Consider the following 21,422-nt stretch of genomic DNA (forward strand, 5'->3'; position numbering starts at 1 on the left):
CTGGACCACGTCGCTTCAGCCGAACATTTCCCCCCTCGGCTCTGCGGACGGCACCTCTCCGACCCAAGGTCTTGCAAGTTAGTGCCCCTCGTTACTTCGGCACATTTGGACTCTCAGTTTGCCCCGAATCCGCTAACCTGCTGTCCTCACAACCAGGAGTTCCGGGTCTGACGTTGCCTGCCGAACCACCAGAGCCGCTCCCTCCCGCTCTCTAAATAAATCAGTCTTCGAACGCCACTGACCTATCTCGTTGTCTTCTGGGTCCTCCTTTCTGAGCATCACAGTTTGAGAGTTTTATTGAAGGTTTGACGGATAGTGGAGGATGAGAACCAGAGTCTTTTACCGGGATGGAGCAGGAGGAAGGCGTAGGCAGGAGCAGGCGGACCGGAGGAACCTGGAGGACCGTGGGTGAGCCTTGGGGCGGGACCCAGGCTGGCAGGTGAGCTTCGGAGTGAGATCCGAGTGGTGCTTGAAGCGGGATTCAAGCTGGTCCAGAAGAGCTTCCAGGGAAGACACGGGAAGGGAGTCTTCTGTGTAGGTAGACGAGACGAACCGGCAGTGAAAGAGGAGACTAAGGTGAATTTATAAAGTACAGTTGACAGGTTAATTGAGTCCAGGCTATGATCTAGGAGAGCTGGTGTGGTCTGGTCAGTATGGGAGGAGGAAGATGCCAGGAAATGTTCAAGATGCAACAGGCAAAACTGCACCCTGACAATGTGTCACCCCCCCCCCCCCCCTTTAATGGTTTAAGTTTTTAGATAGTATGAAATATAACTGGACTAAGCCCACTACTGTCGACAGATGAACTTCTGCAAATAGAGTCCTCTTTATTATCATAGCCCTTTAAGAAAAGGAACACATTAACACTGGCAAGTGTGATGTCACCTTGAGTAGAGTTCTCACGGTATTGAGACAGAAAGTGTAAATTACTTTTTTTATTGCATTAGACTGATGCAAACAGTCTAAATACATTCATTTTTAAAAAGGTAATTTAGCCTCACTGGTCCCTGGGCTCCTATGACTGAATACATGTTGCTGTCATGTGTTTTTTAGTCTCATATTATATTTTAGTTTTTATTTCCACTTTTAAATGTTCTTGCAACGTTTTAAATTGTGTCAACAATCCAGGTGGAAAGATACAAAGAAGATAATTTGGACAGGTTTTCTGAGCGGGTTCATCTTTGTTGAGATGCTGAATCTCCTAAAAGTTAGAGTTTGCCTTACAACTCTGTTGCAGAACCGATGAAACGTTTCAACAGAGAAGCATCCACCCAGAGGACGTATCCAACTTTTTGTCTTCTCCATCATATCTTACTGTGAAGCAGTTTTTAAAGTCACCTGACAATGGTGCTATGCCATAAGCTGGTTGAATATGCTTATTATTATTATTAATTATAATTTGGTATTATAATTTAAATAATAAATCATTCAACTCAAAATTTCGCTATAACAAATATAGTTCAAATGGTGGTGATGTTAGCTATAAGCTTATAAGTATTTATACCACTAATGCATTAGTTAACTTTCTGTTATGAACTCATTTATGCTGGAATAAATGATCAGGTCGGACTGTTAACCGACCAGGTTTATCCAGCAGGCTGTGAGAACCCCAATGTAACTGCAATTAGAGTTTAAATCCTTATTCCTTATCACCATCCAATGATATTGTCTCTGTATTAATGTCAGATGTTAACTCCAAAGGAGGTTAGCTCTGATTTCTGAATACCCATGCAACTGTGAATTGGATTGAACACAAAACAATTTCTATTCCGCAGTCGTTGGTTTTATTGAACCAAAAGCAATTCCCTGTTACAGTAATTCTCTGATTCAACAACTTTGGAATTCTTACTCATTACTAAACTAAAACATGCAACAATATATATGGAAATAAAGAACAAAACAAAAATAAACAATGGATTAAAATGAGCGGTTAGCAGATCTTAACTTAACTCAAAGTTGTTTAACACCGCCCTCGAAACATCGGCATTTGACGTATCAGCATTGATAGACAGAACAGCTTCGGGAATCTCACTGGACGCTTTGATGTCTTACGAAAGCTAGTTCAGCTAAGCTACCTACAGTTCAGATACACGTGACCCTCCCAAGATGGCTGCTACGTTGACGTATGTGGGGAGGTCCTAATGACGTAACCACGCTTACGCTGATGGGGTAATGCCTCGCTTCAAGAGGGGGCAGCTAACTGGGAGTTTAAAGCAAAGCCCGCGACTTGAGCTCGGACAAAGAAATTAAACTGATAAGGAGAAGCGAAAAGAGAGAGGGGGGGGGGAGCAGGGAAAGAGATGAAAAGAAAAAATGCGGTAACCCACGGCGGGGTTATTGATGAATCACAAATCAACACAGCAGAATCAATTGTAAAGTACATGCACATACACAGAAAATGTTCAGCAAAATAATTCCAACTTCGTCGTGGAATAAAAGCATTAACCAACACCTACAAAGTTCTACGCCTGCCCAGGCACTTCTAAACACCCTGTTGGTGAGACAGAAATAAAAGGGGAGAGTCCGTTACTTTGAGATGCCTCGGGGCTGGTCCGGAGCGCTCCCGAGTGTTGCGGCTTTCTGGATGCGTTTTGACGAGCGCAGTTGTCCACAGGCTGCAGCGGGACGGGGAAGAAGCTGCTTCGTTTCTTCCTCCGGGTTCAACAGTCGCTTTGTTGGCCAGACAAAAGCGGGGTCCTCTTCGATCAGTGGGAGATGCGGCGTCTCTCAGTCTTTTGATCAGAGGGAATTTAAAAGTACTTATTTAAGTCGACCTCCTGTTATAAAGCAGGGAATAACCGTTGCGTCGAAAAATCTCGGTCCAGCGAGCAATCGAACACGTGGCGTGGGAATCAGCTGTGCGTGTCTTCTCGGGTTGGCTAAAAGCCAGGGAAGAAGGAAGCTCATCGTGTGTGATCGGCTTTTATAGCCATCACCATAGCAACCTTATCTTGATCGGCGGCCATTTTGCCGTGTTGCGTGATGGGAGTTGGTGGCCATTTTGACCACATTGCATCATGGGTAACGCAGTCCGTTACGTCCCGAATTGATGCCGTTTCCTTGATCGGCGGCCATTTTGCCGTGTTGCGTGATGGGAGTTGGTGGCCATTTTGACCACATGAGTTGGTGGCCATTTTGACCACATTGCATCATGGGTAACGTAGTCCGTTACCGCTTTCTGTCACGTCTGAACTGGCACAACAATGGTGATATATGAATAGAATTTACTATTTAATTATAAAAATATAACCCATTAATATAATAGCAGTTGAAAACTGTTCCGCTACCCAGACTGGAGTCTAGTGCATTACAGACATGCCACTGGTACCTTTACGGTCATTGTTATAAAACATTTTAACTTGATAAGAGTGATGGGATAAGCTCCTTCCTGCAATATGACCATTCTTTTCTATCATCTATTGTTTTTTTTTGTTTGTTCGTTTTTGTGACCAGAATATTTTGCAAACAGACGCGTTTCCCTTTCATGTGGATGAATGAAAACATCTGCAGGTTTATTTGAAATTATTAAAGCACGGAAAATGACTAATGCCTGCTTTGACTTATTTTTATTCATTGTTGATTTTATTATTATTATAAATATTATTATTCCACTTTTTTTTTACATTGATGAAATACTAAACACATATTTTACTAAGTAATTAAACAACTTCTACACAACCCAGCAGAAACAGAGATGTGTAAGTTAATGTTTCCATTTCCCACTAAACATAAAGGTCCCAATTTGTTGCATGCGGTGGGCATGTGAGCTTTATTCTTTGCCCTGTGCCTCTGAATAGGTGGAGATCTGTATTCAGCGATGGGCTGCATTTACCCTTGATGGAGTACTGCTCTTGTGTTCACTTGTGGTAGACTCCATTACTTCTCCATATATAGATGGCAGTGGGGAGAGGATCTACAGCAAATTTGATCAGCGAGATTACAAACCCCTGCCTACTAGATCATTTAAACCTCATCTATGTTGCCTGGAAGGACCACAATACATTACTCCCTCTGAGCGGTGAATCTATCAGTCCCCCTTCGCCTTGCTGCTGCTTGTCTTTGGAGATCAGATGAGGCGAAAGCATGCTGACAGAACAGGGGATCCTGACTTATCGGGGTCAAAAGCATGTGAAATGGCTTCTCTAATGATCGATGGCCATATGACAAACTCAGAACCATCTGCAAGTCCTCTGCTGAAGACATCTGTATATATATATATATATATATAACGGTGCTCCATAAATGGAAAAGACACGGGTGTTCTAACTACCCCTTGAAATCCAATTACATTTTTTGTTCCAGATCCATTCGTGTGTGTGTGTCCAACCTGAATTTAGCAAGGAGTACCATTATAAAGTGAATGTATCTTGGGAGGAAGATCCCCTATACCTTATATGCTGGCAATCTGAAGATGTCAAGGAATACAAGAAGTTATAAGCTACACGAAAATTATTAAAATCTGCATGAACTTCTTTTTTTTTATATATATCCTTAGTGTTAATTATGTTGTACTGGCCTAATCCTGCTTCGCTACTGAAGGCCCATTTTTTACCCCGGTTTAAGATTTGACAATAAATGAGAAAACATTGATCAGAGGTAGAACATTGTAATATGCATATTTAATTTAGTAGAAATTAAGTATGGAGACAGAGTATTACATTACCATTTGTAGTGTTCATTATATGGTGCTCTCATGGTGATGCAGGATTCTGTCTAACTTTCACAACTCTGAACACATCTTTTTAAGGGTGAGACCCTCCCATGTTTTTTAGGAGGAGGGGGAATCTGTTTCGAACAAAGGAACTCTCTTTCTGACCGGCAATAAACCTTCATGTGTTATCCTTCCCAGCAACAAGGGGGGGGGGAAACATACGTTACTGCCTAAGATATTTTTCTCAACACTAGCTATACAACCTCTAATCTGGGAGTAAAGTGATTGGAAAAACGTGGGATGAAAACACACAAACAAATAGAGACTCACGCCTGCGTGAGCAAACGGGCCCCAGACATCAGGACAGCTGTGAGTGTTGTCAAAAGAAACCAAACTTCATCATCGTCATCGGATCGTCTTTGTGCTCGTGCTTGACTCGCCTTCCCGCTAGATCTTGACATTCTCTCTCTCATCAGCCAGGCTCCACTCATTTGCATGTGGGCTCTGTTTCTGCCTTAAAGCTACCAGAATGTTCAGGGAGTCCAAACTAAGGGGAGAATTGGATAACTGCCCTTGATTATTAGTTTATTTTCAGGGATTAAAAAAAAGTGTATCGGGTTCGTAGCCGCTTAATCACCCTGACCTCTGTGTGAAAGCACCTGAGCCGACAGTTTACCCCCCCACCCCCAACACACACACACACATTAAATTCCATCTACCCACGTCTGTTGTTAATTATTTAAAAGGGACAGGCCTTCATCTACAAAGTAGCTCAAGAAAATAGATAAATAAAAGAAATAATTCAGCTTTGCTATTTTCTTAGCCCATCCTCTGGAGAAACAATTATCATGTTTTACTGTGACTTTTAAGAGCTGCTCGAGGGCCGAGCAGAAACAATGACAAGGACGTCTTGCTGTTTATGGAGCCGCGTGAATATTAGATTTGCGCCCCGCTGCGAAGTTGGACAATCAGACCGATTCGCCTGCCACACTCAGGCGCACCGCCCCTGCCTTTTGTCCCCCCCCCACATCTCCAAACATTTTCCTTTGCAGCTGCCTGAGCTAATGCTGTCATTAGACTACTGGATCCTGTAGCCAAATTATAATGTGATCTCCTGCATCATCTATTCTTCTCCTCCCCCCAGTACTGATGAATAGCTTAAGGTCAGACTATCAAATTAGTGGCTGCCATTACTCCCCAGACACTAATGGCATCTTTATGAAAGGAAAGATATGTAATCTCTCCGAAAGCCTTTTGGAGACCAAACAGTTTGTCTGTGGATGAGATGTGAGTGCAAGCCTGAGTGATTGTGGAGTGGATTGGGAGAGGGGGATGATGCGCGCCTGCAAGTGCCAACCCCAGTTTCTTTTTTTTTTTTTTTTCCTCACGTTCCCCCGCCTTTGGTTTTAATTCATACCGCAGTGCCCGCATTTATCTGCTAATCCGTTTGTCATTGCACCAAAACAGATCAAATACGGCACACCTCACAAAACTGTGATCGATAAAATACGGTGGTCCGCACCTTCCCTCGCGTCACCCTGATAAAACGATGAAAACGCTTCACGTTGGCACGCTGTAATAATTCCCATTGCTGAGCTGTGTGGCGCCTGTTCCTTTCTTTCGAGCTACTTCCTCTTCGTAGCACTCCACTGACCCGAATGCCCACTCCATCACAGATATCTACCACATTAGGGGAAAATGGCTTCCCTGAAATGCAATAATTACTCTTGTTGGATTAAAGTTCATTAATGGTGGAAAGTTTTCTATGATGTAAATCAGAATCCAATTCCAACTTTAAAGATGTAATTACGTTTGGACATGGGCCCTTGCTTAGGATAAGAGGCAGACGAAGCGGTTGTCGGCATGGTTTTGCATTTATAGAGCTGTTCTCTAAGTCTTTGTTGCACAGTTTAAATACAACAAACTGCCAATCTATAGTATCTGTTTTCATATCAAGAAGCAGTCAAACAATATTTTACCTGTTTTTGCAAGCGTTCGGCATTAGCTCCCCCGGCAGCTCGCATTACTTGGATTTATTTGCTGAGATCCAGATTTTTCTGTGTCTCTAATTCAGGATCGTGACTACTGTTATTGCCCTATAATTAAGCTGTCAAACAGAAAATCAGGGCTGTGTGGATCAGGATTCATGATCAAACATGCAGCATTGCTGAGGATTTATTGGAAATTCCCATCAACTAAGGGTGGAGTGAGGAAATCTTTCAGCCCGGGAGTTTAACGGCTAAGACAGGCCAGTTTTTTTTTAAATCTAAAGAAATGAAGCAGACATTATTATGCGATATTTATTGCCGTACTGTAAATAACAAAAACATGAATAAATAATGATTGGGAATAAGAACTTCTGGGTACAAAGTGTATAGTACCTGTTTCCCTATCAAGAAGCAGTCAAAAAATATGTTACCTATTTTGCAGGTGTTCGGCTTTAGTTCACCCGGCAGGTCGCATTACTCAGATTTATTTGCCGAGATCCAGATTTTCTTGTGTGGTTGCTAGCATTATAATCTGAATTTATCATTTTTATGGGAACGGCATCACTCCAATGTGACTGTTCTACCAGCCCTCAAGCAACCGACACGTACAGGATGCTGTGTTTACTGAAGTAAACATGGATACTGCACATGACGGTGTGCAACAGTTCCCGAGTTGCTGCGCAATCAGAGCCAACAAAATGAACTCTCTAATCCAAATGATAATAGACAGCCAGACATAAAACAGATGCTATTCTAATTTCTGTCAAACACTAGATCGTTTGGCTGCCGTGAAGAGAATTTACTGACTTCTTCACAGAAAACGGAGGGCCAGACGTTCGCTGGAGCCTGGCCATTTTCAGCAGTTTTCAAGACAAACAAACACTGCGATCGGTTACCGAGACTTAATGTGTGTCGCTCATTCAGGATCCTGAATACTGTTATCGCCCCTATAATTAAGCTGTCAAAGAGAAAATCATGTCTGTCTGGCAGGATTCGTGATCAAACATCCAGCGTTGGCGGGAATTTATTGGAGATTCCCGTCAACCAAGAAGCCCGGACGGGGTGACTTGATCTAAACCTGGAGTGAAATCAAATAGCTTTCCTTCAGCACCGGACCCCCCGGACAGCCGCAGTGGAAGTCCATCACGGGGTCACAGCCGCAATCCGTCACTGTCGGCTACCGCTGCTACTAGTCCAAGGAGAAGACAGAAATGACTCAGGACTGCAGGGTTGTGTTTCATTCTTTGACTCACTTTTTTTTTTTATATATATATATATAAATCAAAAGAAAATATCATTCCCCACCCTCTCTCTCTCTCTCTCTCTCTCTCTTTGGTTCCTTGGTAAATCTTTCCCAGTCACGTAGAAGAAAATGATTCGGAGACAGCAAAGGTTGCTGCGTTAAGAAAATCCGAATCTACAAAGTAGCAATATTACCAAACTTTTACAGGTACAAAAAAAAAAAAAAGGAAAAAAAAAGCGGCCAGCGCTGCCCAGGTGGCTGATAAGGTGAGACAGAATCTTGGGCCACAGGCTGCAATCTTACAGCTTAGTTCACTAAAAGATCTTTCCTTCAGCAGCCCGCAGTGGAGGTCTGGGTTATAACCTCAATCCACCGCTTTGAGGACAGAGATGGACTGTATTCACTTTCCATTCATCCGTATGTAATGTGCAGTGACTGCTAACCGAGACTGCATACCAGGAAATTGAGAGGGGGAAAAAAAAAGGGACTGGGAATTTAGAAGACAGAGAAAGAATTCCCTCAAATCAAGTTTTTTTTTTTACTATTTAAAAAAAAAATGTCTGTACATGATTTATTGCCTTGAACTTATTTCACGCATAATATCCATGTTTTTCACTGGGTTTTGTTTGGATGAGTTGTGATAGTCACACACACATATTTTTGCACAATACTGGAACACAACCAAAATGACTGTTTTTAAAAACTTTTTACAAAGAAAAGTCTGAAAACCAATTTGTATTCAGTTCCCTGGAGCAATACTTTGTAGAGCCCCAGGAAGTGAATGTAAACCTCCAAATCATTTGAATACATGTCCTTTATGAAGTATTTCTAAATGACATAGCAGAAGGGAAGATTTTTAAAATAAACACCAATGGTCTGACAATTGACCCTCAATGTACTTTAAAGGCGACTCTTAATTTGGTAGAATTTAAATTTCCATAACTTACCACAATTCAAATAAAACTTTAAGGCCTGCACAGAGCAGCTGTATTTTTACTGAGGTAACAATACACACATGTTAACTCTATGTAATAAAATGACAATGTAAGGCACTCAATTTTATCTAAAACTAACATTTTCAAATCTATTTCTCCCTTTTCTCCTACTTCACAATCATCTACTACTCTGTGTTGGACTGTTAAGGGTAATTCAAATAAAAGATATGCAGGCTTGGGTTTGTAGCAGGAAAAATCTGATCAAGTGCACAGGTTCACTATTGATAATTTATTGATTAGCCTGATAAAATGATGAAAATGCATTTAAATGGTTTTAGGTGGGTGTTGGGAAGTCAGTGCTGTCTCCCTATGGTGAACTGTGAATCATTCAAGCTTTAACATTCACCGCCTTTACCTTCGGGAGCCTCTGTGGCCCTTAAATCACCTGAAGAACATTTTCAGGATTAATGTTTCAGCAGGATCTGGAAAAAAAAAAAACTAATCCAAATACTGTCCAACGGTTTTTAAAATTTGCTTTTAGTTTCCATTTGCCCATGTTTTATTTCATTCCATTTCTTTTGCACAGTGGCGAATAAGCGGCTCATGAGCCACCTGCGGCTCGTGGTGACTTGACTAATCTGTCAAGGTTCTCATTTAATCACAGTATGGGGTATTTTATTTTGAAACACAGACACACATGTGTGTGTATATATATATATATATATATATATATATATATATATATATATAGTCATGATTTGTCTTTGGATGAACCCGGACACAGCACACACGCACAGAGCTTGTTCTAGAAGTGAGTTTTATTGTACAGAGTGAAGGGTTAATGACGAGACGAACCAGAGTCTTTAAGGACGGAGGTGAAGGGTGCGGAAGCTGGCTGACAGGAGGAGCGCGGGGAGACTGACCGGGAGGAGACTCTGGAGCGGAGGACTTGAGACCGTGAAGCAGCTGCGGGACCGGAGAGCGTGGAACTGTTGCAGAGCTTGAGAGCGTGGAACAGAGTTGCAGGACTTGAGAGCGTGGAACAGAGTTGCAGGACTTGAGAGCGTGGAACAGAGTTGCAGGACTTGAGAGCGTGGAACAGAGTTGCAGGACTTGAGAGCGTGGAACAGAGTTGCAGGACTTGAGAGCGTGGAACAGAGTTGCAGGACTGGAGAGCGTGGAACAGAGTTGCAGGACTTGTGAGCGTGGAACAGAGTTGCAGGACTGGAGAGCGTGGAACAGAGTTGCAGGACTTGAGAGCATGGAACAGAGTTGCAGGACTGGAGAGCGTGGAACTGAGTTGCAGAACTTGAGAGCGTGGAACAGAGTTGCAGGACTGGAGAGCGTGGAACTGAGTTGCAGAACTGGAGAGCGTGGAACTGAGTTGCAGAACTGGAGAGCGTGGAACTGAGTTGCAGAACTGGAGACTGACTGAGACTGAGCTGGAGTGAACACTACGGGCCGGCGACGAGAGCAGAAAGAGGTACGTTTAAATAAGAGTGGAACCAGGTGGAAGCAGTTGGGGGTTAATTGCAGCCTGCCAGGTGAAACCGATCAGGCTGCGCAGGAACGAGAGAGAGGGAGAGAGGCTCAGCATGCAGCCTACAAGCTGCATCCTGACATATATGAAATACTAATTTTGGCATGTGTTCAATTTTTTTTATCCAACAAGGATGCTTTGCACATGTCTGTGGTCCGGCTATCGTTATTGCAGTTACTTCATCCAATCCACTAGGGGAAGCACTGTTAAACTTAAACTCATGACACATTATCTTTTTGCCTTGTTGGCACAACACACATGTAAGCCATAAACTGACCCCCTCCCCTGCCACGGCCAGAAAAAGGAAGAAGAAAACATTTCAGCCTCAACTGCTCATCTACTGATATCTACCCACCCATTATAATACAAAAGTTTGCCAGATTGAGTCACAATAAAGGCTACGCTAAGCCTGGTTTGTTATTAATCACAGCATTATTTTAATGCACTTGTGAGTTTGCTGTGTGGCTCAATGAAATGCTGCTGGATTTTATTCTGGCTCTTGATGCTGAACTGGTTGACCCTCCCTGGCCTAGAGGATGGGATTAGCTGCAACAAGGAAGAGGGAGGAGACAAATCCAATTACCTCTAAAGTGTGAAAAAAAGTAGCTCTTTTGGATTTAGTCGAAGAGTTTTGCACGGGCATAGATTGATCCTTATCTTAAGTCTGCTCCCAAAATTTGATCTTACAGGAGGTGACAGCCACTCAACGTTTTCATCATCCCTTATTCTGACAGAACAGATGGCTCTTGACATTATACATTTCCTTCAAAGTATATGTGATGGTCTAAGTGCCTGTTGGGGCTTATGCATTTATGCAGCTAGGTCATCTTATCATCGGGCAGGTATTTGTTCTGTATACTTTCTGAGGAAAAGAATGGAATCAAAACGGAGAGGAAAATTCAATAAAGTCCAAATGAATACCTTACTGTTCTGGAATGATAACAGCAAGTAGTTGTAAACACACTGGGCATTAAATTGTCTAAGAAAAAAAAATAACTTTGGAAAGGTTGTTTGATGCCTAAATTCCATTGCATGCCTTACCCTTAACCCCCCTCCTTGTCCTTTCATCCTACATGAAGGGATGTTTTTAAAATAGTGATAATCTTTGCCAAAGGGGCTAAAATGCGTTCCAGGCATAGTTGTATTGCTCAGATCTTCTGACATGAGCGAAAAACACTAAAACAAAAACAGAAAAAAAGGAAAGGTGTTATGAGTCACCCAGCCTGAAAGTCAACAAAACAAAACAGAAGACAGGCATTTGTGCAGATAAATATTTATTTCCCTTTCTCAAAAGTTTTTCCTGCCTTTAACTGTCAGTTTTTTTTTCTCGACTCAACTTTAACTCTGAATTGCATGCCTATTATATCACAAATAGAGGAGTTAGGTGAAGTTGGAGAACTTGTTACAGGTTTGTCTAGAGAACGTGAACTTCATAGTTGAAATAAAGCCATCTAAGCCCTGTTTGCATTTAGTCACAAGTTGCAGAAGAATTTGTTTTATGCAGATGAGGCCAATATGAGGTTTTTGACCTACATGCGAAACACTTTCTGGCCAAAAGGTAACCCTGCACATCACTCTGAACAAATCCTGAGTCAGAAACAGTGGTTGAAGCATCATGTGTGAGGACGCCTCTCTGGTCTATACAAGTTTTGGTAATTGGATTGGATTCTCATCAGAAGCCAATAATGAAAGACATACAAAAAAAAATGAACAAGTCGTTGTTTGAATTTAATTTAATTTAATGGAGGAGAAAGCAAGGTTGGTCGACACACTTTTTACTTTGAATTAAATTCCGGAACAGTGTAGTGTTTAGTCCGTCCCATTTGAATGTGTAATGGATGCCGAAAGTGTCTGGATGGATTAGTTTAAAGGTTCATAGCCACGTTATTTGACTTTTTTTAATTTATTCATCAGTAGCTCACTCTGGTTACATACAACGTTTTTATGAAAGATTATCCCGCCTCGCTGGCATATTAGTTATTATTTTGGCGTTTTACACTTTGTTATTGCTCAATTTGTTCGTAAATAAAGCCTTTCGTGGTTATTTTTAATAACAGAGAAAGTACATAAATTACATAAACATATTATTAGCAAACTGCAGCGAAACACTTCAGAAAAGGTCCAAGAGGGAAATGAGTGGAATGTCGCTGGGAATACTGTATAAACGTTGGTGTTCACTGAAGCGGACGCTAAACCTGCCGAGGCTCAGATGTGACCGCAGACATGATTGACGTGGGTAAATGTTCTGATATCAGGCTCCTAAAGTTGCTGTAAATGGGTGTATTTCATTAATAACAGGTGGTCTAAACTGCCACTTTACTGCAAGACATTTCAGAGGGTCAGGCTCGGTTCGCCATGTTTTTATACTGTTTTATTAAAGCAAACCGGCATTATGTTGGTTCTGTGATATTACCTGTAGCTGGCACCACGTCTGTTTATATCTGGTCATCGCGCCCAATGTGGGGCTATTTTTATCCACAATAAGGATAAACATCAAACATTATCAGGACGGAAGCATGGTGTGTATAACACTTATTTTATCATGATCAAATGGTTTAAGGTATACCTTTAACTTTATCCTGTGGAAGACAAATTTTTATTTATCAAAAGGTATTCACCCCCAAATACAACTTATGCATTTGTGACAACAAACCCGGATCAAGTGTATAATCGGCTACTTGACAATAATCAGCGTTAGGAAAACAAATTAAAATGAAATGAAAAAAATGAAAATCAAATGAAAAAAAATAAAAGAATCTGTCTACCTAAAATTCTATTCTTTCAGTGACTCGCTTTCTGAGTCCCAGTTTTGACAGATAAACAGCGTCTCTTGTGGTGTGGCCAGTTCTTGCATTCTATGCACTGGACCCATGTCTCACTGGCTGCTTGAGAAGCTGCTTGTTTCTCCTACTGAAGAGTATAGATTTCTGTAATCTTCTGCTGAGAAGCTACCTTTTCTTTTTCTATATTTTCCTTCTCTGGGCGGTCAGTGAGGATATAAATTGCCAGTCTTCTTTTTTTTGTTTTTGGCAACTTTCATAGGTACAGCCTTTGGGAATGGCCTTAGCTCCTCTGGTGTGACTCTGCTGCCCCCAGAGCCAATGAGGAGTACAAAGGGGAGTGCTTTAGTAGGCTTATTGATGGCCTTTGAGGTGGCGCCTTTTTTGTTGGTCATTTAGCATCAATTGCCTTGCAGGTGGTGGGGAATTCAGATTAGCACGTGGGCTGTGGTCAGATCTTTCTATTGAGGGGATGTATACCAAATTCCCAGAAGCATAGTAACCCTATTATCTTTGCCGTGGTTCAGCACATCAACCAACAGGTGGGAGCTGTGGTTGTCAAAGAGCAAAATGTATGGCCTTCCCTGCTGCACTTTGTGTGTGCCACAAACTTCTTTAGAAAGTCTAGATAATCATCTTTCTTGATCCAGCAATTTGTGTTTGCGCCTCATGCACCTCCTATGGGAGCTATATTAAGAAAATGGTTGTGAAACTTAACCTGGGGGAAAATAGAGAAGGGAGGAAGGGGGAGACGTAACCAAAGTCTCCTCTCTGCAGATGTAAAAGATCCAACTTGGTTGTAACCTCATATAGAAACTCCCTTGTTTGGTTTGTGCACAGTAAGAATGCATGTTTTACCGATATTCCAAATGGACTGGGGCTCAGACTGGTGTCTTTTCATCACAGTTTTCAAGTTGGTAAAGCACTGATCCAGTGTGGTTATTGAAGGCACTGTCACATTCAACGATGGTGGGCTCAGGGGTTGTCATTGAGAGTATGAGGGTGTCTTTTAAAAAACAACAGAAAACCAGTCTACTCCAGATATTTTCCTCTCAGCTCAGTTTTTGTGGACTGAGGGTCATGATTGTTGAATGCATAGTTCTATGCACATTTGTGGATTTCGACATGGGACAGGCCAAAAAAATAAATAAATTTAAAGATACCAGCCGTAGCAGTTATTAAATCCACCGGCAGATTTGACCTGCTCCTTACTAAAGAATAAACAAGTAACATAATTTACACCAGGTGCTGTCTTGATGAATTTTCTGCCCATTTTTCTGTCTAAAAAGAAAGGAAAGACTATATGCATCACACTGTAGATTTACGTGAAGAATGGAGTTCTTGCTAGCAGTTGAACTAGTCAGCACATGCTATATTCTAGCAAAGAAAAAACTATTCTTACTACAGATCACTGTTAAATTGTAATAAATGAGTGTTTGAATATGGATCTATTGTGTAAAGACCACACAGAAAAGGAGGACAGAAAACAATCAAAAGTTACACAATGTAATGAAAAAAACAATAAAGGCATACTGAGGGTTATGGGGACTCTTCGAGGACGTTTTACCCTTCATAGTCGTGCGTTTCTTGTGACAAATTCCTATATTTCCCACACTTTCTGCCAGCAGATAAAGCGGGGGAATGAATAGTAGCATGTTTGATGAGCTAGTTCAACACCTAGAGCCGTTTCTTCTCCAAGCAGGGACCCACCGCACGCCTGCCAGGAAGAGGGGCTGTGACATTGCAGGTCCTTGCGACTGCGGACTTGGAGCAGCTCTGCGTATTACACCCGATGTTACATATAAAACAGCACGATGTTAAGACTACTTCCTGCCGAGCGGTTTATAGTGTGGCTCAGCATGCGCAGTCAAGCTAATTTAGCTCTGAGGGTCTCTATCCATGCGGAGAACACCTCGAGTATACGAGGACATCCGTGGACTCACGTCCATGGTCCTGTCCACGCAAGTATGTGGGAGCCTTCAGTTCACTTACCTCAGTGTAAAGTATCAAACTGGTGAAACGACAGTTTAGGCAGACTTTGACAGCTATTGTCAAAGATTGCCGACACAGATTTTGTTAATGCACCCTCTAGGTGGCAAGACTGTGACAACGAACCTCGTTAACATCATGTCGATTTAATGATGTTTTGTGTAACAACGTTAACTCATCAAGCTAAAGGCAACACGGCCCGGATGTGTGCCCCTCACGTCATTTCCAGCCGATCATCCGCTACAGCGCCCTCTAACTTCCTAAATGACCACTTTAATTATTTCCAGTAGTAATAATTACGTTGATAAAAATCAAGTGCCCTAAAAGTTATTGACTTTTTTTTAGCAGATCATCCTTTAGAATGTAATTTCCTTAATTAATAGTTTATCTAACTTTGCATTGTGAATGGGTTGAACTAAATTAGTTAAGCTAATTTAACCTCATTCCATATTCTTTAAAATGTAATTTTTAAATTATTGTACTTGAAGAGATGTTGTCACTCTATTCCATATGTGTGCAGAGTTTGCTGTTAGAAGAATGCCAGTGCTCAAATCATCCTTTCCACTATTAATATCAGCTGTTTGGGCTTATAATACCTCACAGACGGAGGATGTTTTATGACTTAAAACATGCGTAATTGCACAATATTGAAAAATATATGTGATACAACGCAAAATAAAAAACCCTCCGCCCGTCATACCTTAAGATGTTTACAGAATTGGGGTGCCTGTCTTGGTATACGACTAACACAACCCATTGCATTTCTGTTTTGTGGTGATGTTCTTATCAAAAAATAAATACAAATCAAATGTCTACTCTTTCATTGTTGAGCACAAAGAAGCAAAGTGGCCTGTTTTGAATGTATTTGGTGATGTGAAAAATGGAGAATAGCATTCGGACATAATGACAGCGTTGAACCACTACAGGAACCTTTAAGGTCTGGATTTTGTTATTTTTGTTGTTTTGTAAAAATTATGTTATTTATGCAAAGTAAAGGGAGGCTTGTAATGTAGCGCTAATTATACAGTTTGCCCTGAAGGCAAGAGCAGCGAGCCTTACTGCAGCATCTGCTTCTTTTTATTCATGTTGCTGACCTCACACCATCTCCCCTTGTGGGGAATTGTTCATTATTAAAATTTATAAATTATCTAAGGGTAAAAAAAGTACAATTCCATTTCCAACAATGGCCTTGTGTTATCATAAAGAGGCGGGTTAATTAATGAGCATAAACATGTTTTGTTGTCTTTTGTGAAAACCGTAGCAAGATTTAATCATTTTGATATATTAAGTCTGTGAAGAAATCTAGATCAAAATGGACTTTTGCTCCATGCTTAGTCTGAATACCTTCATCTCAGTAATTTTGATATTTTTCTCTGACTTGAGCAGAAAAAAAAAATGACAAGGAAATCTAACATATCAACATATATTGAAAGTTTGAATTAGTTAAGAATTGTTTAAAGATTAGTTTTTGTGTATTTTTTTTATGTTTTCTACTGTTTAGGATGCTGATGCTACCAGCATCTCCACCTCCTCCCTGTCTATCTCTAGAAGTAAGAGAAAAAAAAGCAGCTGGAGAGACTGAACCGAACAAAAAAAAAAAAGGCTGCAGGTCCAGAGGTGTCGGCCCCAGAGTCCTGAGGGCCTGTGCAGAGCAGCTCTGTGAGATGGCGCAGAAACTTAAATACCTCCTGCTGTCCCAGGAGAAGGTTCCTGAATAAGTAAACAAGCACAGATCAGGACCCCTTGTAGTTTCCTTTGTCGTTTTGAAGCTGGAGCTGAAGATGCCTTCATACACCTCCTTCAACAAACCCACTGTCATCTGAACAACACTGACAGCACTGTAAAAAGCATCCAATCAACTCAATATTGTGAGAAACTTCATACTGTAGCTACAATGGTAGAGTGACATCTCTGTCTCTCAGTCTTAGAAGGAATGATAGATTATTTCTTTGACATCCTGTTAGTATAACGTATCGTAGTTTTTGATTTGTCGATCCCTTGTGACATCTCCTCCCTCCAAGGCAGGCTGAGTCTCAGAAAGACCGACTCACAGAAAAAAAGCAAAGCCCATCAAGAAGTCTTGCCCAGCCTGGAAAGGTGGAGCTAATTTTGAAATTCTGCTGTGCAGAATGTTCTTGTTTGCACCAGACTTCATGTCATATTGGTGTATTTATTTATTTCTCTGGTTGTGCTGGAGTCCAGTTTTTCTTTACCCATTCTGGATGTGTGATCACTTAGTGACTTTCTGAACAAGCTTTACCTTTATTTGGAACACTGTCAAAAGTTCAGCATGGGGTACCGCAGAAAATATCCAAAAGGCATTTGACAAAAATTGATTTTGATCACTAAAAATGTTAAATTGTTCAGCGTCTGTTTCTTAACCCTTAAACAGGCAGGAGTGGAAAATAAGTTGCAAAAAATAATTAAATTGTATGACTTATCTCTTTAGGCCCTTAGTGAAATAATTCCACATTCAAAATTTATATATATTCAATATTTTGGATTTTATGAGTTGTATCTCCCAGGATACGTTGCCCTATTAAGGTATAAACAGAGCCCCAATGATAAACATATTACTGTTCAATTTGATGAAGATAAATTATACATTGTTGTGCTCCTTGGTCATTTACATTACACATAGCACTTTTAAAGTTTATTTTATTCATTTTTACCAATACTCCAATTTTACTAATCTCATAACAAAGTGACACAAAAAACGGAACATATTTAACTTTTTGTGCACTAAAGATTACACAAAAACAAAACACAGCAATTTCATGTTGCATACACAACGTGTTGGTGAAATTAAGATGGTATTTTCTCTAATGCTAAAGAGAACAGTGCAGATGTCAGTGATGGTGGGCCAATTTGAGGCCAAAATTATGTACTCTTGTATCTCACTTATATCTCTCCTGTATCTCTGTCTTAACCCCACCAAGCAGTGTGACATTCACACTAGACGTTTAAATAATCCAGATGACATTCACACCCCCAAACAGCGCAAGGCAACAGAAATGAGAATGGTGATTGCTGTTCAAATCTGGCATCTGAATGGCCCCATGCATGCTTGACCTTGTTTTAACCGAACACATTATGCAACCAGACTGAGGTTCATGGACAATGCTAATAAAGCCCACTGCATTACAGCATGGGTGCTCCCGCTCAGGCAACCAAACATCTGCTCATCAGCTGCTTTTTACATCTAAAGCCTAACTGTTTTTTTTTTTTTTTTCTCTCTCTCAGTGCTTTCTGTCGAAATTATAGTTCTAAATTTCCAAACACATAAGTCTTGTATCAAGAGTGGCCATAAGTGTAGATTAATAATGTATTTGAGGTACACCTTGAACAGATGCAACTACCTTGTTTACTCTTTAGAGCCTGTTTTTCTCCTGACCAAAATAACACATTCTTTTGTAGCACATAAAAAGCATAAAGACCAACCTATATGCTGTATCCCGCTGTTTTTATAGCAGCCTTGTTATTTATTTTTTATTTGTACTCTCTTAGACATTGGTGGGGTGATTCTTACAGGAGCCCTGTTGTAGTGCTTATCCTTATTTTAGAACATAGTGCACCCATTTTAATGTAACAGGTCCCCTTCACCAAAATAAATAAATAACAACAGTCCTGATTATGTTTAGACAGAATTTAATTCTCATTAACTTATTTAATTAGCACACAAATATATGAATTATTGTATCGTGAGCACAATTTATTCCATATTTGGCCCAAGCCATTAAGCCCTCAGTGCAGGGACACAATTAAAAAAAACACAAATGATTTAATTTGCAGCTTTGTAATAAATTAAAAGCAGTCAATCATTTTTATCAAATAGCAATCTTATAGTTAGAATACAGCTTTTCATTCAAATAAACTTTGTACACATTTGATTCAGTAAACAGACATATACAGTGGTATAATAGTGCTTTGTCACAAAACTCTTTCAGGCTTACAAAAGTAAGACTTTGGAGATATTTAGCCACTAAAATATAATAAGTCCTGCACTGAATTCTATTGAGATAAGGAAAGTGCATTTTCTCACAGCTGTATGTCCATCCAGGCATGTTTTGCACTGAAGTCATACAATAATCTTGAGCTCCTATGGCTCAGTGCATCCCCTGCATCTTCTTGGTGGGTGAAAAGAAGAAAAACTTTCGGGGCATTTTAAGGTAGTAGGTAATTTTGGGTCAATTTTATTAACTCAAGTTTCCATCTTTAGCTGTCGATTGTGCAAAATTGTGAGCACTGAAGCTAATCAGACTACACCATCAGAGAAACGGGTTACACCAAACAATACAATCCGAACAAAGAAATGTGTCATTAATCTAATTTACAAGTTCATGTACACAAATAAATGGCTTGCAAAATACAACGATCCATACAGTGTGTCTTAAAAGGTTCCTTTAAAGAAAATAAGCAAAAGTGTACAAAAAATTATAAAAAATTAAAAATTAAAAAGCAGTGATGCAATCAAAGACATCATGGACCTATATAAACAGGAAGTGCTGTCCTGGATGTAGGATCTGAACAGAAGGGACAAACAATAGTGAGTTTATTCAAACAAACTTCAACAGAAATGTTTGGCCAGAAATGTACCTTTAACAAAAGGAATCTTCCAAAAGTAACTGATGGTTCAATGGTGTGTACTTTAAAGATATGCTCGGATGCAAACTGTAACCCAATGCTACCGCAAACAAACCCCGGGTAGTATTTGAAGCAAAGTTACAACACCGATGTTTAACTAAAATATTACGAAAAACTATAAAATAAGATACAATGTTTGTACTTAGGGGATAAGTGGTGCATGAATTCAGTCTCAAGCTCTTTTTTTCCACAGGCATTACCTCCACCCACCAGACTGGAGTGTGGATCAGTGATACAGATCAGCCAGAAGTGATAGAACTTAGAAATTTCAAACATGAATTATTAATAACTGAAAAAGTTATGAGGATCAACACATTTGTAAGTTGTGCTTAAATATTAGCAAAGGCCATCTTAAAATACAACCTGCTATATTTCAGTCAGTCTGAAGAGGCTTTCTTTTTACTCTAATTAGTCTGAAGGATCAATTTATTACCTATTACTAATGAATGATCTATAGAAGATTTAAAAAAAGAATCCAGACATTTCTGCATACTTTTCAGGATTAAAAGATGATTTAAATAAATAATAAAACTAATAGCTCTACTGAATATTGGAATGAAATTCAACAAGAGCTGAAAGCCCATCTATACGCTGATAAAGAAACTGAGCAAAGAAACTAAAAAAAAAAAAACAGACATCTGACAAATTCTATTGAAGAACCTGCTATAACAAAATGGGTAACTTTTTACAATTGGGGAATTGAACATTTTAAATGATGATTAAAACCCCAGATTTATTGGAATTTGCAGGGGAATCATAACACTTTATGAGTTGCCTAGCTTTAGGCAACAGCATAGGCAGACGGGGACATTTTCTATTCACTAGGGAGCTTTGAATTATAACTTGTTCTTAATATTTGTAACTTTCACTTGAGTTGTTTTGATATTGCAAAGTCTTACTGCACCTTAAGCTATGTTTTTTTTATGTATTGTTCGGAGTAAAGAAAGGCTCCTTAAGTAATTAACTTGATCAAGCTTAAATAAAGAAATACGAAAAAAAAAAAAAAGTGCTTTACATGAAAAAAAATAAAGTACCCCAGGTCCACAAAATATGGCTACCCATACTATTTATCTGTAAGTTATATGCACATTTTGGTAAAAGAGATTTCCTCATCACGTTATTCTGGACTTTTGTCTTGATCTAAGAATACGATCTAGACCAGTGGTCCTCAAGGTCCGATGTCCTGGAACTTCTGGATGTGTCCCTTGTCCAACACACCTGAGTCAAATTGTTGAGTTATCTCCTCAATATGCAGTCAAGGTCTTCAGAGTCCTGCAAATGAGCTGATTATTTGACTCAGGTGTGTTAGACAAGGGACACGTCTTAAAGTACCAGGACACCGGACCTGGAGGACCAGAATTTAGACCAGTCTAGACCATCAAGTCTGGAAACCCTGGTGTCATAGGGTTTATTTTCCAATCATTTAGCGTTGTATATTCTGCCAACTTAATGTAATTCAAAATTTTGAAAGATGATGAGTGCGAAGCCCTGCGGCAGACTGGTGACCTGTCCAGGGTGTACCCCACTTCTCGCCCATTGACAGCTGGAGATAGGCACCAGCCCCCATCTCGCGACCCCAACAAGGATAAAGCGTGTAGGAAAACGGACGGATGGATAGCGTGAAGCCTCGTTAGGTGGAACAGATGGTCTTT

This window comes from Fundulus heteroclitus, chromosome 24 (genome assembly GCF_011125445.2).
Source record: "Fundulus heteroclitus isolate FHET01 chromosome 24, MU-UCD_Fhet_4.1, whole genome shotgun sequence".
In the NCBI taxonomy this organism is placed as follows: Eukaryota; Metazoa; Chordata; class Actinopteri; order Cyprinodontiformes; family Fundulidae; genus Fundulus; species Fundulus heteroclitus.